The sequence below is a fragment of the Hoplias malabaricus genome, chromosome 1 (genome assembly GCF_029633855.1).
Source record: "Hoplias malabaricus isolate fHopMal1 chromosome 1, fHopMal1.hap1, whole genome shotgun sequence".
Lineage (NCBI taxonomy): Eukaryota > Metazoa > Chordata > Actinopteri > Characiformes > Erythrinidae > Hoplias > Hoplias malabaricus.
The window spans coordinates 21180881-21208682 of NC_089800.1; the positions used below are offsets into that span (position 1 = coordinate 21180881).

General features: G+C 41.7%; 1 protein-coding gene across 2 annotated transcripts in view; it reads left to right on the forward strand.

Annotated features, from left to right (window-relative positions):
- galnt1 (UDP-N-acetyl-alpha-D-galactosamine:polypeptide N-acetylgalactosaminyltransferase 1) overlaps window positions 1-27802 on the forward strand; it is a 145074-nt gene that overhangs the window by 45179 nt on the left and 72093 nt on the right. For both annotated transcript variants that reach the window (XM_066683791.1, XM_066683713.1), the window contains one exon: window positions 12583-12678. The gene's annotated coding sequence lies outside the window, so the exon portion shown is untranslated. The remainder of the gene's footprint in view (window positions 1-12582; window positions 12679-27802) is intronic.

A 27802-nucleotide genomic window follows, 5' to 3' on the forward strand; every position in this document is an offset into this window, starting at 1 on the left:
GCGTCTGTGTGTGTGTGTGTGTGTGTGTTCGGCCTCTTTAGATGCGCTGTCTGTCGTGGGTCGTGTGACATGCTGGCAGTAAGAGAAAAACTCAAACTGCTGTCACGGCTTTCGCTGACACAACTTACTCAGGAAATCTGCATCTTGCAGCGTAGGCAGAGAGAGTGTGTGTGTGTGAGAGAGAGAGAGACAGAGACAGAGAGAGAGAGATACTGAGGTCGAATTTATCGTGACAGCAAACCCGCATGATGATGGGAGAGGGATTTGTCTGTTTATTTGCCTTACTTTTGTCTGCGTGTGCACTCTCTCTCTCTCTCTCTCTCTCTCTCTCTTGCGCTCTCTCATTCTCTCTCTCACCCTCTGCAGGTTTCATAATGGAAAACACATCAGAAGATGTTAAAGGTTAGCTGTGAGAGAAATGAGAATGTCCGTAAAGTCTGTGGGCACCTGCTTGTCCAACATTTCTTCTGAAAGCAAGAGTGTATTAGGGGCTAGTTTCCCGACTCCTGCATTAAACAGCTTCATCTGTTCTGTCTAATTTAGACTTAATTTAATACTTTTCTGAGAGGATTTGATGGGATTCAGCCATGCATAGATTATTGGGTACGGATGTTGGATCATTAGATCTTGATCATAAACACGATATTCCCTCGACCGATATATCGTTTGCCGATATGAGGATTTATTTAGATATTGTTATCGTCCTAAATTGAACTTTTAGCTGATATTACACTGATAACTCGGTGTCTGAGCTCGTGCATACGCACTGACGCCTGTAACTACACAACTACGTCTGCTGTGACAGACTCTCCTTCCCTACGAAGGCTTTTGGTTTTATTGTTGGTTTGAGGGTAAAATTAATGTGAGGTGTCAACAAATTCATTGTCAAACTTCATGACAGTCAAGGTCACTACAGGAGGGCCAAGAAGTGGGGGGATAATTATTTAATTATTTAATTAATATTTTAATTATGTGAATGTTTATGGGTGAATGTGATTTTGTAATATATATATATATATATATATATTTTATCTTTGTTTCTGTTGGTGTATTGCAGTCTGAACAAAACCAATACAGAGTTTAAAGCAGCACTTTCAACAAACGTTAACAGTTTATGTGTGACGCCTTAAACCAGCCGAGTGGTGAGAGCACACTGCCGTGACCAGTGAATAACTGTACACCTAATGGACTCAGATTCGGCAGAGGTCAGTAGTGTTTGGCGTGGAATTGCAGGAAAAAGGTGAAATGAATGCGGTTTTAGGACAGTTTTTGTAGACACTCGTAGGGCCGGGTAAAGCTGCCTTTACTTAACAGGCTTTACGTTATGAAAACTGGATTAAATTAATAAAAGTAATAAAACACCAGAAAATACACTTAGCAAATAAGTAGAAATTGTCCCCTAAAAGGTATATGACTGTTTGTTGTTAACATTGTAACCTTTGTTACAATCAACCTTGGCAGTTGATTTGCCAGCTCCAGAGAGTTCTTTGCTGTCCTGGCTGTGACCTGAAACACTTCTGGGTTGTGCCCTGTGGTTTTTTCACAAGCTTGTTCACACACACGGCCATCTGAGGCGCCTCTCTCTGCTTTTCTTCTCCTCCAGCCGCAAATTTATGACAGGATCTGAGTTTAGGAGGTGGAATGGAGGACGGCCAGAGACAGAGAGTGAATGAGGGAGGGCAGGAGGGCGGCCTGGAAATAGAGGGTGTCACGTGATGATGTCACTGGAGTCTTGGTTTTAAAGGCCGTGATCTGAAACAGCCTCACATCATAAAACTAACCCCACCCACTCTCTCTCTCTCTCTCTCTCTCTCTCTCTCTCTCTCTCTCTCTCTCTCTCTCTCTCTGTCTCTCTCTCTCTCTGTCTCTGTCTCTCTCTCTCTCTCTGACTCTCTCTCTCTCTCTCTCTCTCTCTCTCTCTGACTCTCTCTCTCTCTCTCTCTCTGTCTCTCTGTCTCTCTCTCTCTCTCTCTCTCTCTCTCTCTGTCTCTCTCTCTCTCTCTCTCTCTCTCTCTCTCTCTCTCTCTCTCTAACACTCTCTTATCCATTGGTTCTCTGTCATTACCTAACAGACCCCATTGCAGCATAGAGTAAATGTTGGGTTGGGTGAAAGCCTGAACCATGCTTGCGTCATTTTGGGCTGCTCCAGGATCTCGGGATTATGTTCAGTCTCAGAAAACACACATGCGCTTAAAGAGCACAACCTGCAGTGTTTGATTAAATCGTCCAGTTCTCATTTGTGTCTCAGCTGGACTAAAATGAACTCTGTATAATTTAATTTAACACTGGGGATTTTGCCATGTGTAATAAAGCCCTGGAGGATATATTTCTGGCTCTAGTTGTCTTCATTTGGATAGGCTCACTAGTGTCCTCTTCTGGAAAGACCTTGTTTTAAAGTCAGTTTTCAGAATTATATCGTAGAATAATGCATCGTTTATTATGTCACAACTATTTTTCCTGCATGTACGGCTGGACAATCAATATCAATAAATATCGCAATATAAAATGTTTCAAGAAAAATTATATGATTTTAAACACATTCTCAATATTTCAGTACACATTATTTACAGCATCTGTCACTGACTCACAGTCATTAGCTGTCGTCAGTTCAGCACTCCCCACAGCTCACAGCAAATTTAGTTTAAAAATATTAATATTGACAAAGCCGAGAGGTTTATGTTTGAGGGTGATGTGTCAAGAGGTGAACGAGGAATGAGGAAGTGGAGGTAAATGCAGATGTATTTATTGACACAATGTACAAAGAAAATTGGAGAACAACACAAGGACAGGAAAAAAATAAAATAAACTACTAAGAACTAGAAAAGCAGAAAGCTAAACATACTCAACTATAGTCTAAGAGAATTAAGAATTAAAACATTGAACAAAGGGCGGCACGGTGGCACAGCAGGTAGGGGTCGCAGTCCAGGAGCCTGGAGGTTGTGAGTTCGATTCTCGCTCTGGGTGACTGTCTGTGAGGAGTTTGGTGTGGTGTCCGCGTGGGTTTCCTCCCACAGTCCAAAAACACACGTTAGTAGGTGGATTGGTGACTCAAAAGTGTCCGTACGTGTGTGTGTGTGTGTGTGTGTGTGTGTTGCCCTGTGAAATACTGGCGCCCCCTCCAGGGTGTATCCCTGCCTTGCGCCCAATGATTCCAGGTAGGCTGTGGACCCACCGCGACCCTGAACTGGATAAGCGGTTACAGATAATGAATGAATGAACACTGAACAAAAAGATAAGGACAAACAACAAACTAAAGCTAAATAAAAACAAGACTATACTTAGGATACAAACTAGGAACTAGCAGGACAGCTACTACATAAAGAGCTAGAAATGTAAAGACACAGTAAATGCCAAAGTCAGAACAGTGACAGCTAGGAACAAGAGACACTAGGAAATTACCAAAAACCTTGAATGGCAGACAAAGACAGGGACAAGGAACCAGGAATATAAACCATTAGGGAACATGGAACACTTGACAGGGGGTGTGACTATTTAAACAAGCACTTGTACAATAAAAACAAAACAAGAAAACCAGACTAAAAAGGGAACCGAACACAGGAAGGATAGAAACACCAAACCTGACATGATGTCATGTTTCTTCTTTGTTCTTGGAAGTTTTTCAGTGGATTTTATACTGATCGTATCTACATCAAGCGTGTTTTTGCCTGTACACATGCGCCTACAGCTTTTACCTCAGCCAGCACCAGCAGCACAGTGTAGAGGCTTGAGCTGTGTCCTAAATAGCTCCTAACTCTCTACATAGTGCACTTCACAGATTATAAAACTACTACACGTAGACAGGGCAAGATCAACTGGAATATGTGAAGCTTATGGCCAGTTATAAATAAAAGGTTAGTAATTTGCTGTACGATGCACTACTTGAGTGCAGAAACCTTTTGCTATGATCTGCATTGTGCACTACGTAGGGTATAGGGTATACATTTAGGATTCTCTTGGTGCAGCAGTAAAAGCCAGTAAAAGTTCCAACCAACATGTGATACACACATTTAAAACAATGAATCTTCTCACAAATATGATATTTTTATTGTTGTTGAAGGGGGTGCCTCACATTTGGAGCAAACAGAAGCTCATTATCAACACGCCTTAGAAACTGTTGTTCTGAACAGAGCTGTTTACCCAGGCGGCTACCAAGGGAAGTGCTGTGTTGTTTGATCCTTGTGGTATTTTGACAAATGCATTTCACACAGCATTGCTGAAATAGGTAAAACATGTCCCCTTAAAAGCCTGTTGTAAACGATCGTGGCCCCACCGTGCTGCAGTGATCTCTGGAGTGAGATGCTCTGCTCTTTTTCTCTTGGCTCTGTGCTGGTCTTTTCTGTGGATGCTGTAGAATTCATTAGAGCAGCGTCAAAGACAAATCTCAGACTAGTCACAGTGTCTGTGGAGTGCCCCATGTGAGTGTGGATGGAATAAGAGCTGTAAATATTTGGACTGAGAGTGTTTTATTAGTCAGTTGTGTTTAATACACACCTCCTACGCAACTGTGAGTTGGCACTAATCGTGTCTTCTATGTGCATGTGTGTGTGTGTGTGGAAAGTGAATGACAAAATCACAATGACACACTTGATTCTCAGTAGGAGGGTTGATTACAGAGAGAGAGCAAGACATATTGTCTTCTACTTTTCTCCCCCTCCTGCCTTCACTGTTTCCCTCAATCCACTCCACCTCTCTCTTTTGACAGGACATCACTTTCTTTGCTTTGGAATTGAATGCCTTACTAAACTTTGTTGTATATTTGGTTCATCTCAGACACTCTTCTAATGCTAGATTAGACCGGCAGCCTCAAGTCTCGTAAAGTCGATTCCTTCAAGGTCGAGAAGGACTGGATTCCGTGTGAAATGTTCTTATACCTGGTCAGTTTCTGAATGAGACGTGCTAAAGGAAAAGCAGCGTTTTTCCAGTGACGTTAAGTTTCTTGAAGGTATTAGGGAAAGTATTTACAGGTTGTTTTGATGTATGTTTTGGGTAATTGTGGCCATCTAACACATGTCTCAGTGTCTAACCTCGCATTTTCTGGGCTACAGCCTGCTGTACAACCCCAGTCCATAACACATAATTAGCAAAGTGTTATATTTACCTGAAACTTGTATGTGCGGGGAGGCACAGTGGAGCAGCAGGTAGTGTCTCTGTCACAGCTCCAGGATCCTGGAGGTTGTGTGTTCTCCCTGTGTCTGCGTGGGTTTTCTCTGGGTAACTGTCTGTGAGGAATGTGGTGTGTTCTCCCTGTGTCTGTGTGGGTTTCCTCTGGGTAACTGTCTGTGAGGAGTGTGGTGTGTTCTCCCTGTGTCAGCGTCGCAAAGCACTGTCTCTAATGGGAACCACAACAATGGCAGTGGTTGTAAAGCATGGTTTGGACCTTAATTAATAGTAATTAATTACCCGTGATGTAAAGGTTAACACCGGAAGAATTTCTGAATGTGTGCTCTGTAGATATAACACTGTAGAGTGGTGTTCTCCGCAGCATCTGAGCCGCTTATAAACCTTGATCATGTAGGATCTGAAGTTCGGTAATTACCACAAAAACTGGAAGAGAGCTGACTGGAAGAGTTGTTTTTATTTTTAAGGATGATGGTTAAAAAGATGCCCTTTCCTCTGTTGCACCCCTCTTTCCTCATATTAACGTTTTGATGTTGTTTGCTGTGAAAATGATTGTCTCTCGACGAGCATCTGTGCAGTGTTGAGCGTTTTACATTGAAGTTTAATAATGTAATAATCCTTCATGTACTCAGCGGTTTATAAGATCCTTCCCTTAGCAACTTCCAGCAACAGCCTGCCATTTGTTTTGATCTAATCTGCCTGGAAAAAACATGAAAGTAGATGCAGTAGAACAACAGGAAACAGAGATAAAGGGCTTTTGGGGCTGTATGGAAGGACATAACAAAAGGCAAGTGGTCATGACTTGCTGTAGTCAGAAGTGCGTGACCCTGCTGTAATTAAAGTGTGGGCTAATTCTACCATGAAGCATTAGCTTCATCTCTTGGGGTTCTTAGAAGATAGAGAAGATGTGGTGTGTGTATAAGAGTCCTACATACATTCATCTGCTGCTGCCGCCTTAGAGCAAGGGTCCACAGTTACATCAACTCCAGGGCCACATTCAACCAACCCCACAGTCAAGGCCCAGTGTATCAGTATCATATTGATTCATAATTAGGTGCTTTGTGGTTGTGATGCAAAGGTATTGATCGAGGTTCTTATAAAAAAGGCTGTGGCACGATTTACCTTACAGGTGTGTGTGATTTAAAGACGATGTTCACGCTTTTAGGGAATGGTTTCCTCATCGTTTGGTTGCTCTCCAGACTGTTTGTGCATTGGAAAAAGCTCCATTGTTTCTGTGCAGCCCTGTCTCTGTAAATGAGTGAATAGCTCAGACTTCGTTGGCTGAGCCATGCCCAAGAAACGGCTTCTGGGTAAAGAAATGTCTTTAGTGTTTGCTCGTGCAGACAGTGATTGTGGTGGTCACTAATATGTGGCAGTGGTGTAGTGGTTGAGTAGAACTCTTTTTTTTTTTTTTTGTATTGTAGAAATCTGATCTCTGTCTCATGCTGATTATGTTCAAGAGACTGAGGAATCTCGTTGCAGTCGGTTGTAATCAGTGACACTGCAACATTCTCAGTCTCAGGTATTATTCGTTTTTCCATAGTAAAGCACAAAAATAAGCCTGTGTTTAGCTGAGCGTAAATGTTTCTCTTGCGGTTCAGATAAAGTCCCTGTGCCTTAGTGGGGCCTGCGGCCTGTGGCCTGTATGTAGGTCACAATCTCAATCTAACGCTCATCTTTTAATCCCTCAAATGTGCTTTATGATTACTGCTGTTTAAAGGAGCAAACTCTGTGGTTGGGCTCAAATCCTTAGGACTGACCTCAAATCCTCTCTCAGGCACAGACGCTGACATGTGTCCACCCTGGGGACAAGGACAGGGGACAGGAACAGTGGACTGCAGCAGCAGTGCGCTTGAGCTGTTGAGCTTCTCTCAGGTGTGTGTTTGTGGAAGTGTTTTCTCTCAGGTGTTTGTGGAAGGGTTTTCTCTGAGGTCAGTGTTTGTGGAAGTGTTTTCTCTCAGGTGGGTGTTTGTGGAAGTGTTTACTCTCAGTTGTGTGTTTGTGGAAGTGTTTTCTCTGAGGTGTGTGTTTGTGGAAGTGTTTTCTCTCAGGTGTGTGTTTGTGGAATGTTTTCTCTGAGGTCGGTGTTTGTGGAACTCACTCAACTCAACTCAACTCAACTTAATTTATAGAGCACTTTAAAACACCAACAGCTAAAACAAAGTGCTGTACAAAAGATGGTTTTCTCTCAGGTGTGTGTTTGTGGAAGTGTTTTCTCTCAGGTGTGTGTTTGTGGAAGTGTTTTCTCTCAGGTGTGTGCTTGTGGAAGTGTTTTCTCTCAGGTGTATTTGTGGAGTGTTTTCTCTCAGGTGTGTGTTTGTGGAGTGTTTTCTCTCAGGTGTGTGTTTGTGGAGTGTTTTCTCTCAGGTGTGTGTTTGTGGAGTGTTTTCTCTCAGGTGTGTGTTTGTGGAGTGTTTTCTCTCAGGTGTGTGTTTGTGGAAATGTTTTCTCTCAGGTGTGTGTTTGTGGAAGTGTTTTCTCTCAGGTGTGTGTTTGTGGAAGTGTTTTCTCTCAGGTGTGTGTTTGTGGAAGTGTTTTCTCTCAAGTGGGTGTTTGTGGAATGTTTTATCTCAGTTGTGTGTTTCTGGAAGTGTTTTCTCTCAGGTGAGTGTTTGTGGAAGTGTTTTCTGTCAGGTGGGTATTTGTGGAAATGTTTTCTCAGGTGTGTGTTTGTGTAAATGTTTTCTCTCAGGTGTGTGTTTGGAATGTTTTCTCTCAAGTGGGTGTGTGTTTGGAATGTTTTCTCTCAGTTGTGTGTTTGTGGAAGTGTTTTCTCTCAGGTGAGTGTTTGTGGAAGTGTTTTCTCTCAGGTGTGTGTTTGTGTAAATGTTTTCTCTCAGGTGTGTGTTTGGAATGTTTTCTCTCAAGTGGGTGTGTGTTTGGAATGTTTTCTCTCAGTTGTGTGTTTGTGGAAGTGTTTTCTCTCAGGTGTGTGTTTGTGGAATGTTTTCTCTCAGGTGTGTGTTTGTGTAAATGTTTTCTCTCAGGTGTGTGTTTGGAATGTTTTCTCTCAAGTGGGTGTGTGTTTGGAATGTTTTCTCTCAGTTGTGTGTTTGTGGAAGTGTTTTCTCTCAGGTGTGTGTTTGTGGAAGTGTTTTCTCACAGGTGTGTGTTTGTGGAAGCGTTTTCTCTCAGGTGTGTGTTTGTCACTTGAGTGTCGTGGTGTAGTTTATAGATTGGTTTGCCAGAGTAGCTGTGGGTTCAGTCGGTTTGTTTAAGGTCTGTAATTTCTGTTTTATTACAGAACAAATGTAATAACTACACAGTGAAAGCAGCCGAGAGAGAGAGAGAGAGAGAGAGAGAGAGAGAGAGAGAGAGAGAGAGAGAGAGAGAGAGAGAGAGAGAGAGAGAGAGAGAGAGAGAGAGAGAGAGAGAGAGAGAGAGAGAGAGAGAGAGAGAGAGAGAGAGAGAGAGAGAGAGAGAGAGAGAACCGTTATTGTTTTATTTTATGAAGCAGAGAATTTTGTGAGTTTTATTGCAGTGGTTAAGCATGTGGCCTGCCTGCTTCCGCACACACATTTTGATTTTTGTGTGTAAATATATATACGTGTGTGTATTTGAATGTGTGTACTGGGCATAGATCCCATAGGCGGATTCATTCTTTGTTAGGCGTGGTACACAACCAGATGGACAGAGCCGCTGTGTCTCCCTCACCACCACAGATGATGTCCACACACACACATTCTCACTCTCTGTGTCAGTCTGCAAAGCAAGAATCCCCAGGAGTGTAAGTGAATTCATGTGAATTCGCAGCAGTAAGAGAAAATAACATGGAATCTGTCGTATTTCCCACATGTCTCAAGTTGTGTTTCAGGTTCAGACAAATTCTACCACCCTTCAAAACATTCTCACCCTTCACACACTCACTCTCCATTAGCTTTTTATCATCTGAGACGCCAATGATGTGATGATGACGTACTCTTTCTGTCTTTACAGCTCTCTCAGTACAAACTAAAACACTCCTGAAGCTCTGATGTGTATCTGTTTGTAAGAAGTGTAACAGACCAGGACTAGGACTGGTTTCAGTTTTAAGGCCAAATGCATTGGTAGGAATTCACCAAACATGGGGAATCTGATTATTCAAAGTACTACATCAAATATCAGATTTCCTCTCAGGCATAATGCAGCCCATAACCAAAACATGTTCTGTGTCTTAAATTCACATTTTTTGGAGCCATCAATGGAGTGTTTTCATAGATAACCTCATGAAGTAAGTTACTTATGTCTTCTGTCCTGTTGTACATGATTCTTTATACTATTTGCTCACAAGTATGTCGTTATGGAAGGAAGATGTGCTATGATTTCTGAACTAAGTGTTTGAGATGGCGCTGAATAAGATGAGATAATCAGTTACTACTCCCACAGTGGGCAGCAAAGGGACAGTAAAGTACTCAGTAACAAAAAGAGGTGACCAAAGAAAAGTTATTGCTCTAAACTGCTAAGGCAGTGCCTTCACAGGACGACACACACTCACACCTACGGACATTTTTGAGTCTCCAGTCCACCTACCAACGTGTGTCAAAGCGGGAGGAAGTGTGAGGAAGATTACACAGGTGTGTGTTTCCATATGCAAATTTTTGGCTGAACAACTCGTAGCTCATTAGGGTGTTTTCACACCTGCACTTTTTAATCTGGATAAATTGAACTCTGGTTGGTTTTCACCCTGGGTGTGGTTCGCTTGGGCAGGTGTGAATGAAGTAATCGCACTCAGATGTGGATCAAAACAACCGCACCTAGACCCTTGAGTCTCGGTCCAGTCCCTAACCAAAACTGGTGTGGTGGGTTTCTGGTGAGATCGTGATCCGACCTCAGTCCGACCCAACAGGAAGGTGTCCGCCGCAGGTCAGTTCTGAATGGCAGGGTTTGCTGTGTGTATTGGATGCAGGAGGCATGTGAACAGACAACTGGTTAGAGTTTAGCCGCTAATCGGAGTAATGGATCAGAAACGCACTAGTCCACAACACAGGACCTTCTTCCTGTGTTTACGTTCTTCCTCCCACCTCAGTCAGGTCCGACCAATCAGTGGTGAGAACATCCTCACGTGGTTTGCAGAGACGTGTTTTGGTGCGCTTAGATTTGTGAAAATAAACCAAACCAAGGGGAAAACGCTCCAAGATTATGAGCTCTTTAACTCGGACCAGAACAAACAAACTACAGGTGTGTTAGTTATATCAGCCATGCAGCTCCAGCTTGTAGTGGTCGATAGACTATATTCCAGGCACAGGGAACATCTGTGCAAAGGATCAATGCTTTCAGTACAGTATCCTCGCAGTGACAGGAATGAGACGCGAGTCTCTTAACTGTGTTTTATAAGAACATATGAGAATGACCCCTGGTGACCTGTGACCTGGCCCATCCTGCTGAGGCTCAATGGCTGTGCGCTGTTGTGGCTTTGATTGACGCATGTCAGTGCGAATGACGCCAGAGCTCTCTCTGTGATCGGCATCGTTTCCTTTCCCAGCGCTTGACTGTGGGGTTTATCGCTGGATTTGGTCTAACCCCAGACTGATGCTGCTGATGTGAATTATGGTGTGAATGGTATGTGTGCCTCTGTGTGTGTGTGTGTGTGTGTGTGTGTGTGTGTGTGTGTGTGTGTGTGTGTGTGTGTGTGTGTGTGAGTGAGAATGTGAGTGTATCTGTTTCCTGGATGACTGAAATTTTCCTGGCATTTGGATTGATGACAGCGCAGATCGTTGTGTCTGGTCTGACCTCTGAGTGGCTGGATTAATGGTATAGCAGGAAGTCAATTGCAAGCTGCAGCACGACACAGGCCTTGCTGTATCCGAGCCTGGCCGAGTTTACAGCAAAATAACGGTGTGTGTGTGTGTGTGTGTGTGTGTGTGTGTGTGTGTGTGTGTCTGCTTTAACTGTAATAAAAGTGTTGAGTAACATGTCTGCATTTCTTAAGCACACAGTCAACAAGGCATCCATTGGAACCATATGTTCCCTTCCATGTCCAGTGTGTGTGTGTGTGTGTGTGTTAATGCTACAGTGTAGGTCACATGGTCATAAATAAAGCAATTGAGAAGAAGAGCCACTTTTATGATCAATTTGAACCAGGAGGTGGTTTGTGGAAAATTGAATTGATCGTTTTGAGGAGGAGCACATTAAGGTGTGTGTGTGTGTGTGTGTGTGTGTGTTAGTGCACTAATGTGCGTGTCAGTGTGTGCAGCTTGTAGTGATGAGTAAAGATAAAGGGCTGTTAACGTGTGACTGATGGCTCTATGATCATCAGTTACATCATTATTGTGTGTGTGTGTGTGTGTCTATAGCCAGTTGAAACTGTAACTAAAATGTGTTTTGAATCAGAAAAAGTCAATGTTGTGGTATGAAAATGTTTTGACATTAATGTTATGGTTATTATGAATATTTTTTGCCAAATTGCTCATGCTTCCTCTTTACAGTGAGCTGTTTGCAGCAACTATGCCTGAGCTGTAACTGTGAAGTGGTTTAATAAACGACTGATTGTGTCTCCTTTCGTAGAGAGACTTTAAACACAGTTGTGAACGTGTAGAACCTGTTACTTTATAAACTCCAGAACACACGCTGAACGAGTGGGGTGTCTTTTGTGGCTCGTGTGATCCGCTTGTGGTGCTCGGCGGAGGTGGTGTGTGTGTGTGACAGGCCGCAAAAAGCAGACACCAGTAGAAAAACCCTGATAGAAGCAGACGGAAAGTGTCCAAATCATCTTTCATTTCCAGCCGCTGTGAGGTTCCCCCACCTCTGGATCAGAAAGGTTGTGTTGTCAGAGAGATGTGCCCACAGACGAGGGCCTTTAATTGGTTCTTTGTTCACCTAGCAGCCGTTGCCATGGTATCTCTAAGGCGCTAACGCTGGGGCTGTCACACACACCGGCGGCATAATCAGGTTTGCATGAAGTTTGTACACACACACACACACACACACACACACAAGATAAATATAGTCAGGAGTAACCAGGATTACAAAAGTGGTTTTGATGAAATGCAGTTCAATTTTAAACACAGATCTCGCGCTCTCTCTCTCTCTCTGTGTGTGTGTGTAGAGACGTGTGTGGAAGGCTGATCTCTTGATCAGTTCTCTTTGATAGAGATGTTGCGCTGCATGCTGATATTTTATTCATGTCGGCTCAAAGTGCTGCAGGCCGGAGCCCTGTGCAGAAGAACACTCAGAATAACTGATTCTTATTCTACCAGTCTCTCTCTCTCTAACACACACACACACACACACACACACACTTGTGAACGCAGTGTAGCAAAAAAAACTGAGACAAAAAGAGTGAAGGAAATAGAGGTGAAAAAAGTCTGAGACATCAAGGCACTTTCCAACTTTTGTTATTTGAAGAAGGTCTGTAGAGGACATTGTGGCTAGTATTAGTCCATTTACATTTGAATTCTTATAAAGTCATGCAAAAGTAAGAAGAAACTAGTCACCCATGGCATGCCCTAATAAGTTTTGTGTTTGTTTTTGTTCTGATTTCAACAGGAGGCATGTGTGAGTAGTCAGGATCAGCCGTGGGATCTCGAGCTCCACAGGACCAGAGACCCCTTCACTTTACACACACTTGAATTCAGTCCACAGGTAGGAGAACACACATACACACACACACACACACACGCACACACACACACACACACACAAAATAATTGTGCGATATTACTTGAAGGAACACTACTTAATATTTTTACCTTAAAAGTACAACTTCATAATCATTGTGATGCTTCACTGAGCTGAGGGAAAAGAGCATCTCTTGTTGTTGCTCCTCTGGGCTCAGCGCTTCAGAAAATACGCTATGTATCTTCAGGAGCAGGGTAGGGCACCACCCCGTCTTTCCCCCCTCCCCTGTACAGTGCTGTAAATATGAATTACACTAGTGGTCGCACAAGGAGCATAAAAAACAGATCCTACCGAATCTTAACGTGTTCCTTATAAGCACTGACATCAAGCTTCAATTTTGATACTGTTTTGGACGAATCTACAAGGAATAAAGAGGCAAAAGCAATGTGGGAAAATGCAAGACTGGGTCTGTCCCAAACCTTGTGAGCTGTCGACATAGAGAGCATTTTACATCGTAGTGAGCGCGCTCATCAACACCTGGGCTTTCCCAGTTCTTAGACACCTTAAATATGCTGCATACTGAGATACCTTAATCAGGACTAGTTTTAAGGTGGCATCAAACCGTTCCTTGGCTGCTAAGGCAGTCCCAAGCTCAACTCCAGTCTATTTCACTCTTCTCCCAAAGCAAAAGTAATTAAAATTGTGATAAAAACAGGAAAAGGAAAACCCATAGCGCTGAAATGCTGAGGTGATGGTAGACGCTGATATAAAAAAAACCCAAAAGAATCGGTGGTGTGCTACTGGAGGGAACAAGCCGTGACATCATCGCTGTCTAACTACAGTGTCTCAGTAATCCGCCTCATGAGGACAGATGACTGTCAGAGCGCCGCCGACTTAAACAGCTGCCTAGGAGTCAGTGCCTGCTTAGGGAGCTCAGTAGGGTTTGGGACAGACCTTAAATGTTGGATGTGTGGAAAAATATTCCCATCATGTTCCCATGAAAAAATTAAGCATGTTTCCTGAATAGAATGGAATCTGAGGCAAAAACAAACACTGTAAAATACAGAAGAATAAACAGATTCAGTTGTGGCTTTTTCCAGACTAAAATGGAATAACCTGTGCCTAATGGCCACTTCGATACGAATTTAAATAGATGCTGTGTGTGGATTAGGAAAGTGCAGAGTCATGTTTTCGGGGTGGTATCAGTAGCCCATCCAGGACGTTTAGCTGAACATGTTTAATAATGGTGTTGCTGTCTGAATTATCAGCATCAGGACAGAGCTTCTTTGGGGTCAGCACCAACTAGTGAGACTGTTCCAGACTTCACTCCACTGCAGCTCCTGCTCGTCTGCAGTCGTGTACAAGATCGCACATGTCAGCAGCAGCAGGAGGAGTGCTGTGTAAACTGAAGTTAAGGTTTTTATTTCATGTTTTATGATAATATTAATGAATTTGTCCGAGGTTTAATAAGCTGCCAGTGTGCGGCTGAAAGCTGGGCCGCTCTGGACTCTAAATAGACAGTAATGCGTATTGATTGGAGTAACACCACAAAATGGAAGAACAGTTGTAAATTGAAGTATTTAATTCCACTTGCTGCTAGTGCCAGGCTTTGCATTGGTAATCAATTTGTGCTCTTTTTCTGCTTTTGACAGCAGATTTTCTGTTACAGCCTTCTCTTTCTCCATCTCTCAAATATGTGTGTGTGTGTGTGTGTGTGTGAGTTTGCAAACGCTGCAGCATGTGAGCTTGTGCTTTTAGTGTTTTTATTATTTTTTTTTTTTATTGAAATAATGTGATTTTTCTAAATGGCTATTTGTAATTCATTCACTCATTCATTGTCTGTGACCCTTATCCAGTTCAGGGCGGCGGTGAATCCAGAGCCTACCTGGAATCACTGACCGCAAGGCGGGAACACACCATAGAGGGGGCAACAGTCCTTCACAGGGCGACACACACTCACCGACTCACTCACACACTCACACCTACGGACACTTTTGAGTCTCCAATCCACCTACCAACGTGTGTTTTTGGAGCGTGGGAGGAAACCAGATCACCCGGAGGCAACCCACGCAGACCCAGGGAGAACACACCACACTCCTCAAAGACAGTCACCCGGAGGAAACCCACACAGACACAGGGAGAACACACCACACTCCTCACAGACAGTCACCCGGAGGAAACCCACACAGACACAGGGAGAACACACCACACTCCTCACAGACAGTCACCCAGAGGAAACCCACACAGACACAGGGAGAACACACCACACTCCTCACAGACAGTCACCCGGAGTGGGACTCGAACCCACAACCTCCAGGACCCTGGAGCTGCGACAGAGACACTACCTGCTGCAGCACCGTGCCTCTCAATATTTGTAAGGTTTATTTTAACATATTTTCACTGTCTAAAGAAAAACATGTATCTCTGTATGGACCAATAGAAACGCTCCAAAATTACTCTGAATAAAATCTTTCTACATTGACTTCCATTGATAGTTAAGAAGGTTTTGTCCTTCTCCTGTAAAATTACTGTTTTTCTTTAGACAGAGAATAATATATGAAGAACGTTATCTAACAAATGTGCAAATTTAGATTTTTCACAAACTGACATTAAGAATCTCCTTCACACCCCAGGCCTGTTTAATTCAGGGAGGGTCCAGAGTGAAATGCAGGCACACTGATGACTCTGGGGCAGATTTTAATGAGTTAAAGGGTTGAACGCTGAGTCTTGTGAAATGCTCTAGTGGTGATATGTTAGATCAGAGGACTAGGAGTCATGCTGTAATGAGTGATCATTTAAGTAAAGAAGAGGAAATGCTAAACCCTGATGGGGGGATGTGCGCATGAGGGCTTTTTTTTTAGTTTTAACTTTGTAGTTTAGTGTCCTATAGAACTGTGCAGTTCAGAAGAATCCATTTCACTGTGTTTTCGAATAATTCCTCAGCGATGAGGATTAATTAACCTCTCATTTTATCTGTGTTTATCTCGTTGTGGCTGATTTCTCTGTGTTATTTGCAGACATTTCTTGCCCACTTCCCCTTCTGCTGTAGCTTGACAAAGCCGCTTAGCCTTGAGGGTTTCCTTCTAGTGGTGTGTGTCTATTTCAAGCTGTGACTCAGACACACACGTTTCATTTCTGACCCACTGACATCATCCACACTGTTTCAGCCTCAGTGCAGTGTTGCCTTCCGTTAGTTTGGAACCAGACAAATACACACCGTTTTAACCTATTAGTGTATGTTACTGATATATATATTTCAAGTATGTTGTCAATGACAAAATATTCTCTTTTTTCCACCCACTTAATTTATTTTTTTAATTTAATCAGTTAATCGTGATATTGATTTGCGGTCACATCGCCCAGTACTACATTAATTAATTCATTCATTCATTGTCTGTAACCCTTATCCAGTTCATGGTCACGGTGGGTCCGGAGCCTACACAGAATCACTGGGCACTTAATTCAATAAAATTTACCTTTAGTTACTGAATATTTTGTATGTTTGATATTTTTTATGGTGATAGCATTTGTAGTGCTCTGTGACTCATTGTTTGGTGATTTTGCTTTTCATTTTAGACCAAATAAGAGCTGCTGTTAATTTATTTTACTCTTTGAGAAAGGACTTTGAACCTCAATCGAGTTTTACATTGTTTTACCAAAGTCACAATACTTTGGAGGTGGGTGTATTGTGGCAGTTAGAGTTTCACTTTTAACAGGACACTTTGAATAATGAGCTAATATCTTCTCTGATACATTACACACAGATAAGGTTCTTTAAAGTAAAACAGCAAATAAGACGCAAAAATAATATGTGAAACGAAATAGTTGAACAAGCAAGAACATCAAGTTGTAATAAAGTGAGTTTTTCCCTTTTTCTGAATGTAGAGATGCTGTAATCAGTTTAGCATATATTGTAATATTCTCATGATCTCAGTCTCTATAGAAGCAGGAAGGGATTTACTGGCCTCAGCTCATGGTCTGGACTCTGACCACGTCATCTCATTCCATCTTCTCAGCGGTCGATCTCCGATAGCTCATGTCATCATTAATCTACTCGGTTGGCAGCTTCTCCCGAAGAGTATTACACTCATCAGTTTCTTAAACTGAACAGCAATTCTTTATACGTCAGTGATTTTCCAGAATTTACAGCCCAAGTGACATCATTAGTCAAGGTGGTTTGTCCAGGAAGAAAAGAATGGTCTTTGTTATAGATAACAAAACACTTTTTGTTTTTCCCAAAATAAATTCTCAGAATTTGGCTGGGGATTTCCTACTCTGAGAAGTCTCTTTAAGTAGTTCTTTCTTCTCAGGAACATCTTCTATCAAGATTGTTAAAAAATGGTCACATTTTGGCTCACAGAGTTCAGGAAGGAGGGTTTTTATCAAACTTTTGCTCAGGGCCCCAGGAAAGTCTGGACCGGCTCTGTGCATTATTGATGCTTTTCCACTGCATGGTACCTACTCGACATGACTCGGCTCTACTCTGCTGTTTTACGTTTTCAGCAGGTGAATTTGGTGCCTGGTACAGAGCCGAGCAGGGACCAAATGTGACGTGTAAACCTTGCAGACAAGAACAAAAAAAAAAAAAAAAACAACACATATGTTTGATGCACTGAGCCGTGTTCAGTCCCAAAACACAAAAACAAACTGTGAATACACGACGAGTAACATACCGTTAAAGTAGTTGTTGTTTCCAAGGCCTGCGTTTCCCATTAGAGACAGTGTTTTTGTTCATTTTGGGGTTGGTACATTGGTACCCTGGCCAATAAAGCGAGTAGAGCTGAGTAGAGTAGGTACCCTGCATTGGAAAACGCCATATTCCACATATACTCACTCATGTTTAGGAACTGCTCCATAAGGTGGTGCTATTCAGTGCTTCTAATAATAGACACATTGTGTTTTTGTTTTCTGATAGTGTTGGCTTTCCAGTCACTTTTTTTTTTTTTAGATCAAATTGTTTAATTACTCAATACTAATTTTAGTTGTATCTTTACAAATTGTAACGAAAATGTAATTAAACCACATTTATTTGAATATTTTTAATAGCATACGACAAAATTGTGTTCATATTTGTCATGGCAGACACTAAAGTGGCACTTCGCCTCAAATATCAACTTAGATCACATCCCTGTTCTACAAGTCTGATCAGAGAAATTAAGTGTGCCAACTTTGTAGTGCATTTTACTACTTAGAAATCCCTGAACGCAAAGCAGCTGAATTAATCATCAAAGAAGTCTTTCAGAGTTCAGAAATCAGTCACTTAAATGATTAATGACTATCAGAGCAGGTCCAGACGTCCCCAGGGCCCTAAGCAAAATTCTGAACGTCTGGGGGACTCCTATCTGAGCTCTGACAGTCAAAATGTGACCATTCATTACATCCATTCATTACATCTTACATCTAAAACTCCACTGTTATTCTCCCTGCTTTGTTGGCCATCACAGATGTTACTGTTTTAAAAGTTCCAGAGTTTCATTTCCTGTTGGAGTTTCACACAAATATGAAAGTGTTTAATGCAGATGCACAATTTAAGGTGAAAAAACGGTAAGAAACCAAGTTGCAGCATGTGCATTTTAACTCCTTCTCTATTTAAGGAGGAACAGAAAATCAAGCATCTTTTGAACAAGGAACCAACACTTAATTCTATAACAGTTGCTGTATTTAACATGGAATAAAAGAAAAAGAAGCCAATTTAGCTGTTTATTCTCCGGCTTACAGCTTTGTGCCACATTACATTGGTGCAGCAGTTTTATTTCCACTGTTTAAGGTGTAATGAAAAAGCCGGTGTTAGTGTGATTGTCTGACTATAGCGGCAGGATTTAAGGTGGAACCCAAACTCAACTTAGCACCTGGAAGTAACTAATTCATGTTTAAGGTGAAATTGAATAATAAGGAATATACAGACAGTATAAATCTATTGGTCTTCTGACTGGCTCAAAGGTCATGCGTGTTTACTGTGGCTTACCGAGTCTAAAACTCCAGTCTCCAGCCTCATGGAGTATTTCTCCCTCGTTTTGTCAGTTACAGTTTGAGGAAGACACTTTTCTGTTTCATCCGGACTGTGCCCCAGTGCACAAAACAAGGTCCATAAAGGCATGGTGTAGAAAAACGTGACCGGCCTGCACAGAGCCCTGACCATATCCCCACTGGAGGCCTTAGGGATGCATTAAAATGGGGATTGAGCGCCAGCCCCCTCTCATCCACCAGCAGGGTCTGACCTCATAAATAAAAGTCTGGATGAATAGGCAAAAATTTCCAAGAGTGGAAGCTCTTCTAGCTGCAAAGGGAAAGCCACCTCCTTATTAATGCCTATGGATTTAGAATGAGATGTCATATAAACGCCTGTGTCAATGTGCAATGTGTAGGTGTTTAAATTTGCTATTTATATGTCTGTTTTAGTAACATTAACCTAGAATAGAATAAAATGTATTGTCCACAATGCGGAAACAACACAAAACAACCAATGAAATCCACAACAAAAACAGACCCAAAGCATTTGGTTAAAATGATTTCCTATAGATAATTTTAGTTGCTCTTGGCATCATGTAGCGTCTGCCTGATGGAAGCTGTGGGTGTTGTATGTTCATTATCATCTTAAAGGCCTTTTTTTGAGTGCGAACTCAAAATCTCTGACTTCTTCCTCACCATTTACTTTCCTTCTCTCTGTAGCTCAGACTCCCAAACCAGACTGTCACATCATAACACATTACACTAGTCTCATTAAATCTCAACTGACCTCAAACTCACAGATTTTTAATGAGATAAAAATGAGATAAAGATGAGAAATGAGATCAGATCCAAATATATAGCAGAGCAACACTAATTCACTTTATGACTTTCAAAGAATCTTAAAAAAAACAACGTAAGAATTAATTTCAGACAAGCTGCGGCGCTGGTTGTGCTTTTCGCAATCAGACTGCCACATGTTGTGTCACGGGAAGGGGATTTTTTTTTACAGGGTGGGATACGGTTATTTCTTGAGGTGTCTCACTGTTATGACATTTGACTTTGGGCTGATGTAACCATCTGTACACATTTAGCAAACAGAGTTCTGCATAGCATTGAAGAGTAGTTTTATTTATTTATTTATTTGACTCAGAAACAGTGGCATCCTTGGTGCTGTATAGAAACATTTTATATAAAACTTCTTTAAAGGCTTTCAGCAGAGGGAGCAGCCATGTGTGTGCCTCTTTGAGTGTTTGATGTTAGTTGTTATGTAATATATAAATAAGTTCTCTAAAGTATTTTCTGATTCTCTTTGAAATCCTATTTTCTAGGAAATTGGACGTATACTGTGTAGTGAAAAATATGAATCTGAATTGTCTGTTCAGTGTCAGTAACCATATATAAGCCATGCCACAGCCATCTCTGTCCAGGAATCCAAGAAACTTCCATTCTCTTGGAGGGTAGGCTTCCTTACCACCCCCCACCCCCACTGATAAATACTGATAACCATTTTATTATCTTCTTTTAAGAGTTTCCATGTGTTGTGACCCTTCCTAAAACATTGTTAATAGTATGCTGATGTCTTTGTAGTTAGCTGGTAAATTTTCAGTTCCACCTTAAATGATGTAGCAGTTACATTCTGGCACCTGATGCTACTGCAGCATTTAAGGTGGAACTGGAGGTTTCAAAGAAAAATCTGCTGAATTTCAGCTTCATATCACAGAAAAGTTAAGAGCGGGTGATAATATATGATTGTCGAACGCTTCTGAAGGCACACTGTGCTCCTCTGATATCACTGCAGACTGGCAGAGCTGCCTACTGATGACACATCTGGCTCTGGAAGTGTTGACTTGTTTCATAGGAGGAAGATTATGATCACTACACCTTGTAGCTCACTTCCAAGATGCAAGATGACACTCGAAAAACGAGGGGTAGGTGTAAAAATAAGAAATGGGATTGGGCCCAGATCTCTAGAGTTGATTTATGGGGTGTAAATCTGCATTGCCATAGTGTAACAGACACACACAAAACTGCAGTGCTCAGTGTGTGTGTGTGAGAGCATGTGGATGGTAATGAAGTGTGATATGGTTCAGATGAGGTCAAGAGATTCATTGAGAGAAAAAGTTCCCTTTGATAATCACCCATTTGACACGAGTAAAAGGAGTAAAGGAGCGTGTGAAAACCCAGCGTGAGTGGAGGGAGAGCGGGAGAGGGAAAGACGTTTCTTATAAAACCCCTATTAACCCTTAATTCCCGAGAGATCTCCCACTTACTCTAAAAAACCCACTTCACATGGATCACCACAAAACACACATTCTTAAACTCGTCGGCGTTCTCGGCCTAAAATAATGAACGTCGTCTACTTTCTTTTCTTCCTTTTCCAACAAGATCTCAGAATGGGGTTTCAGATACTCAAGTCATTTAAGGGGAAAGTGGGGAAATGCAGTTCTCTCTGTTTTTTTACATTGAGAAGCTCTGCATCTTTTAAGGTGGAACGGTGTCTTTGAGAAGAATGATGATTGTTGTTTGTACGCAGCTGAAGTGTAAATTGTCTGTAAGTCTTTATTCACTGTTTGAATAACTGCAGAAACTCATTTGTAACTTGAGATGTTTAGTTTTGTGGCAGTGGAATAGAGCAACATCCTCACATTGGTTCATGCTTTTTAACATTCCCTTTGTTGTCTAAAACAACTCTAGATGCCTCTTGCATAAAAAGATAGAGAGACAGAGACTAGTATACCACATTGAGTCATTTTATTAATCTTTTTAACTCATTTACAGACCCTAGGTCTTAGTTACCACATTAGACCGGTTTGGAGCGCACACTGACTGGAGAGCAGCACGTGGTGAGGAGACATGAATTTTATAAAAAGTGATATTTGATTATGGTCGAGAACTACGTCTTTAAATGGAAGATGTTTTTTTGTCGTAACAGAAGGAAGCATTAGAGAAAAAAGTAGTGGTAAATTCAGCCTAGCATGATTATTCTTCTTCTACAGAGACTAGATTGCTCACTTGTAGCAAGAATGGGATTGATTTGCTGTGCTGTGTGTGTTGTGCTCGGTTCAGCTTTACAGGCTCGTCTCCAACATTTGACACGGTGATGAAATATCCACCTTAGGATCTGGCCAAACTGATCACAGGGATCTCCTGGTCATAGCCAACCATTACCTGGCCAGTCGCTTCATGCTGTTGATGATTGACGAGCTGCTGTTGTGATCGATGTCTAAATAATGGAAGATTACAATGAACACGAACATTAAAAAAGAGAATTCCAACTTTGAAATACCCTACAGATTTACACTAACCTTCACATGAATATATTTATTAAAGAATGTAGGAATCCTGAGTTTAAAAGAACATTTCTGGGAAAAGCCATGAAAGGAGGCTGTTCTGTAACTTGGTGCAGTGAAAAAAATAAAACAGTTTTATCTAACATGGATATTTCATCGGAGATAAACCTATGAAGCTTTACACAGGAACAGTTTTAATATATTCTTTTAACGAATTCTTTTCAGTGAATATATCCCGCTTTTATATCCAGTTCAGGGCGGCGGTGGGTCCGGAGCCTACCCGGAATCACTGGGCTCAAGGCAGGAACACAACACTCTGAAAGCAGCTCAGACACAGGTGTCATGTTTAACAAAGCTCATGGTTTTCAAAAAAAAAAAGCGAATAAAACTTTTGCAATTTGCAATTATGCAATAATTAGTTTGAAGAATGTAAAGCTATTGCTGTTAGCTGTGTTCTGTGTTTTTTTTTGGTTTTATAAAAAGGTGAAAGAAAAAGATGTGAAATGAAAATTTAGTTGCACAGGTGATTATCTTTTTGAGACACTTTTATTCCATAGATTTAAAACGGCATTAAAATCAAATATAAGCAAACAATAGAAAAGCTGTTCTAAAGCGTCTTCTTCCCTTAAAACACTATAGAGGCCTGGTGAAGTGTGGCATGATGCAGGTATATCATAATCAGACTTGAGGGCTCAGGGTGTGCACACACTGCCTCTGCATTTGTGTTTTTACCTGAAAACCTACAGGAATCTGCACAATAAGCTATAGTCCAAAGATTTGTTAAATTTGTTTTTATTATGATTATCTTTTGCTTAAATCCCTGTGGTCATTTTCAGCTACAACTTCAGCTTTCATCTGCACCACTGTGGATCCAGACTGTGCAAACACCACTTGTATAATCTCCACAGAAGCATGAAATTAATTGAGTGGCAGCTGCACATTAGCCGAAAGTCATCATGCTCAATGCTGATCATGGGCTGGGGGACATAAAGCCTCCGAATGCTGGGCAGTGGAGCACTGGATATAGTTTCTCTGGAGCAATGTAACATCGTTTAATTCCTTTAGGGTCATCTGAGATCGAGTCATCCAACTCCAGTACCTTACCTCACCATTGTTCTCGTGGTGGAACACAGTTAAAGCCTCACAGGCACGTTTTGGACTCTACCTCAAGCCTCGCTTGAAGATTAGAAGCGGGTGCTGCAGCGAAGTAGGAGAAACTCTCTAGTAATGCACTGCACTTCAGAGGAACTGTTTTGTGAAGTGCTGGCTATGTGTTAAAAGGTAACACGTCCCCAAGGAAACCGCACCAAGCTGTTTCACACTTGTCCCAAACGTGCCGTGCCTGAGACCTGCTCTGGGTCGGTGTGTTGGAGAAGCTCGTTATTGTGCTTCTTGCACGTCTGAGGATTTATTTCAAGCCTGTGGTTTGAGTGCATTATTCTGTGTCAGCTTTGTGCGTGCAGTTCCAGCAAAGTATTAGATCGTAGGTTTGTCCCGTAACCGGCTATAAATAAACTGCAGTTGAAAATGAACTCATAACTGCTGTTATTATTATGTTTCTGTGGTAGACCAACAATGCTCACAGTAATGAAGAAAGATTATTGGATTTGTGGCATGTTCTTGTGCAGGAAGCTGTAAAAGAGAAGCCATCTTCACTTGGGAATATCTTTCTCAATATTAGATGACCACAGGATTTTTTTTTGTGATACTGTCTCGCTGTTGAAATCATAGTCGTGACCAAATTGGACCAACCATGTTACATCGTGCACAGCGCTCGCAGCAGTGAATCGTTTTGACTTTGAGCAGATATATATTTATCAGGAAAACCAGGGCTCACAAAGCCAACAAAACACCTTTCACACTCTGAACTCCACATTTATCAAAGTCCCATAAAACCATTGTGTGAAAATGCACTAAAACTAATCAAGTCTAATCTTAGACCATGGGAAATGAAAATAAATAATTGTTTTTAACCCTCTGATGTTTAAAGGCATTTTGTGTATCTTCCTCAATTCATCTTTCAAAGTGTTAACCCTTCAGGCTCTGGCCTCTTTCCCACCGCAGGGCCGATTGGTTCTGAGCATGGATAGTAACTGCTCTGGTGGCTTTTCCACACGGACGCGGTTCGGCATGGAAGCGCTTTTCTCAGCCCCCTTAGCTAACCGTACTCTTGTCCACGGAACGGCTCTGTGGGAGGGGCTTAAATGATCTAGGGATCTGCTGATTGGCTCTTTAAGCCTTTTGCTGCTCAAACATGAAGTTATTCTGCGTCACAACTTTTTTACAGTTGAGTAAAAAGTACAGTCTCTCCCTGTATTTTTAGAAATGTGTATTATATGATGTGTTAGTAGCTATAACACACCTTGACCACACAAGACCTCCTGCTGGCCACATGTCCTGCAAACGTCCGCAGGTAACCCCCTTCTTTTTGTCGTCTTTGTTCATGGTGTTCAAGGAGTGTAATATTAGTCTGTGCTGTTTGCACAAAAAAAGAAGAAAGAAAAACAATAAATCTTCATAATTCCCCATTTATTTATCATGCTAATCATTATTAGACACCGTGAACTTCCTGCTCCTGTTTTAACAATGAAACAAGAAGCCGGGCCGACAGGTCTGCAGTGGCACAGAGTGGTCTGAAACGTCCTTAAAAACTGTTCGGCTCAGCAGTGGAAAAGAGGCCTCTGAAGCTCCCTTATCTCCATCGATCATTTCCAACAACACCTTTTTAGTTTCAGAATGTGATGGTAAGTTTTGAGTAATTTCCTGATCCACTGGTCTCTCTCTCTCTCTCTCTCTCTCTCTCTCTCTCTCTCTCTCTAACACACACACACACACACACACACACTTTCAGACAGGACTCCTGTTTTGTCTTCTACTAAAGCTGAAACCTGTAGGTGTTTTATATTTGAGCCAAGAGTATCATGTTTTTCTCCATTAAAGCTTCTGTGTTCGATGCTCTCCTTGAACCTTTACTCAGCAAATTAAGAGATTCTAATTCAAAATTCATCTAAACCACAATGAGATATAATAATAATATTAGTAGAAAAGAATGGTTTCCCGTAGCCTGTGTTGTTTCTCCCTCCCAAGAGTATAATATGTAACTTTATTGTTGTGATTACATGTTTTACTCCATAGACATTAACCAATACAAATATAATGCCATTGCTTTGATTTCACAGTGATTCTTATATTTTACATTAAAATATTCATTAAAAAAGCTTCAGTTCTAAGAAGGAATAATGCGAACAATCGTTATTAAACAAGGAATTTAACACACAGGTGCACTGCTCGACCTGCGGAGGGTTAACAATGGTATCGTGTTGCTCACGGTTTTCACATCACTCCGGCACTAATCCACATTCAGCAGGGACCCAACGTCCTTTTCTTCCTGCATGTCAATAGCTTTGGCTTTATTCTCCCCTCTAAGAGACAGAAACAGAGTATGTTAATGGTCAGAATAATTAATCAAGCCTTGTCCAAATGCCCTGATGTCCCAATTACAGCCAATCAGAACAGGGAGATTGACCTTGTCTCTTTTAGGACGTTTGCTGGACGTAGACCTCTAAATCAGCCCAGAAATGATGCAATTATGGCAGCAGTCTTTGCAAAGAGTGGTATCTTCTCTCTTTCTCTCTCTCTCTCTCTCTCTCTCTCTCTTTCTCACTCACGCACACACACACACACACACACACACACACTCATCCACTCATTTCTACATGTACAATGGACTTTTTTTTGTCATGACGTGCATAGACACTGAGCCGTTGGTAATTTGCATGCCATACCGAGACATAAAGCGCTTCAGATGTGTTGATAAATGGCATTACAGCCCCATGCAGCTCCCTCACAGTTCTTTAAACCCTGTCACATAAGGGATAATTTTCTGCAAATGAGTCATTGTTACAAAATAAGCTGTAACCCGCTGGAAGAAAGTGAAGCTGTTGGGTTTAACCACCCTGAAGGGGATTTTTTTAATTTATTTTTTACTGCGGTCTCTCGTTCGCCACACATCATGATGCTTTTTACTGCTGTGCTCTGACAAACATTGAAGTGAGACATAGTTTCAGGGAGGCACTAATCCGTGTGGCCAGTCTGACTGCAAAATTAACAGTTAAATTTAAATGTTCACCAAGGATCAGAACAGCAGCTGTACAATAAACATAACCACAGAGCTCACAGTGAAGTTCCAGTGGCTGCTATCACAAACTAAACCACGTATATATCATCGCTGTCCAGTGAGAAACATGCATCTCCTACAGGGCACTTTTACAGGCTTGGTTCATTCACTGTGAGATGTTCACGGAGTGTGTAAATGACAGGTTTTATCATGGGGAAGTGTGGTTTAGGCACGACAGGGCGTCTAAAACTTCCTTCCCCTCTGCCTCAGGTGGTTTGTTGATTTTATCAAACAGCAGCCAACATCTAATATAATAAATAATAATAAAATAACACCAATGTTGAATTTATAATCGCATTTTGTACCCAAAATAAATAAATAAATAAATAAACATTAAAAATACACTACTATGTACTTATGGAGTCTGTTAACATCGTGTAGTGTTGAGGGTGAAGGTTTAATAATGTTACTGTAGGGTTATAACTATGTATTCATGTGCATTCAAGGTTTTTTTTTTTTGTTCTTTTGAAAAGGGATTTTTTGTCGTCTATCTGAAGGGACTGGTCTGGGGCTGTGTTTAACTTTAAGAACAAGCAGCTGGCTGAGAGGCATTAACCGATCTTAATCCGACTGTATTTCTGAGGTTCTGGCGTCGTCAGACATGTTTAAGGGGTCTATATCCCACCTCCAGGCTGCGTTTCTACGAGCCCAGCCCCACCCTCCTCTCATCAATCTCTAACTTATTGACTGCAGTTGTAGATGTCAATATTATCTGCTGAAAAACACTGTAATGTCATTTATCTTGATAATAACAAACATTAGAAAAGCATGCTGCCCTGCCCTGTGTGTATTAGAAATTAGAAACAGTGCTGGAGAACACTTAACAAACTGCCTTTACACTGGAGGATCAGTGGATTAGGACTACGTTGTATCTACACTCACTGTCCACTTTATCAGCTCCACTGACCACACACTGTAGTCCATTTAATGCTCTGCATACTTTATTACCCCCCTCTCCACCAGTTCTTCAGGACCCCCACAGAGCAGGTGTGATGTGGTGGTGGATCATTCTCAGCGCTGCAGTGACACTGACGTGGTGGTGGTGTGTTAGTGTGTGGATCTATGAGTGTATTTAGCCTGACACTGCACTAGTAACACAGAGAGATAGAGAGGTTATATTACACACTGTGACATGATTTATTCACAGTCTTCATATTTAATTCACTATTCAGATATCAGCACAAATATTCACTAGAAGTGATTTGAAGTCATTCTCATCCGGATGTGGAGAGAAGAATGCAAGCATGACCGCTGTGCAAACAGACAGATAACAGGGTCCCACGCCTCATCGGTTTGGCTCGAGTGTGTTAGAATATGTAAATCCTCTGCATGGTTTGATACGTCGTTTCCAGGAGTGAAGATAAGTGCTGTGAATGGACCATTCCCCACAAGAGATTACCAGTGCAAGTACCTACTCTCTACTTAGCGTGTGTGTGTCTGTGTGAGAGAGAGAGAGAAGGTAAGACACAGAGTGGAGGATGAGGACAGAAGAGCAGAGATATGGACGGAAGAACTGAGTAAGTAAGGAGCACGAGAAGCTGTAGGGGTTTAATTTACTTTTCTGTAACAGACGGCAACAGCCAAGGAAAGTTAATTACCCTCTTCTCTTGCATCTCAGAGTGTGTGTGTGTGTGTGAGTGAGAGAGCCTGTGCCCATCTGTTTGTTTGCCAGCCATCAGTGTGAAAGGGGTCTTTTGGTTTAATATGCCAGTGCTCTCTCTTCTTCTTCCCA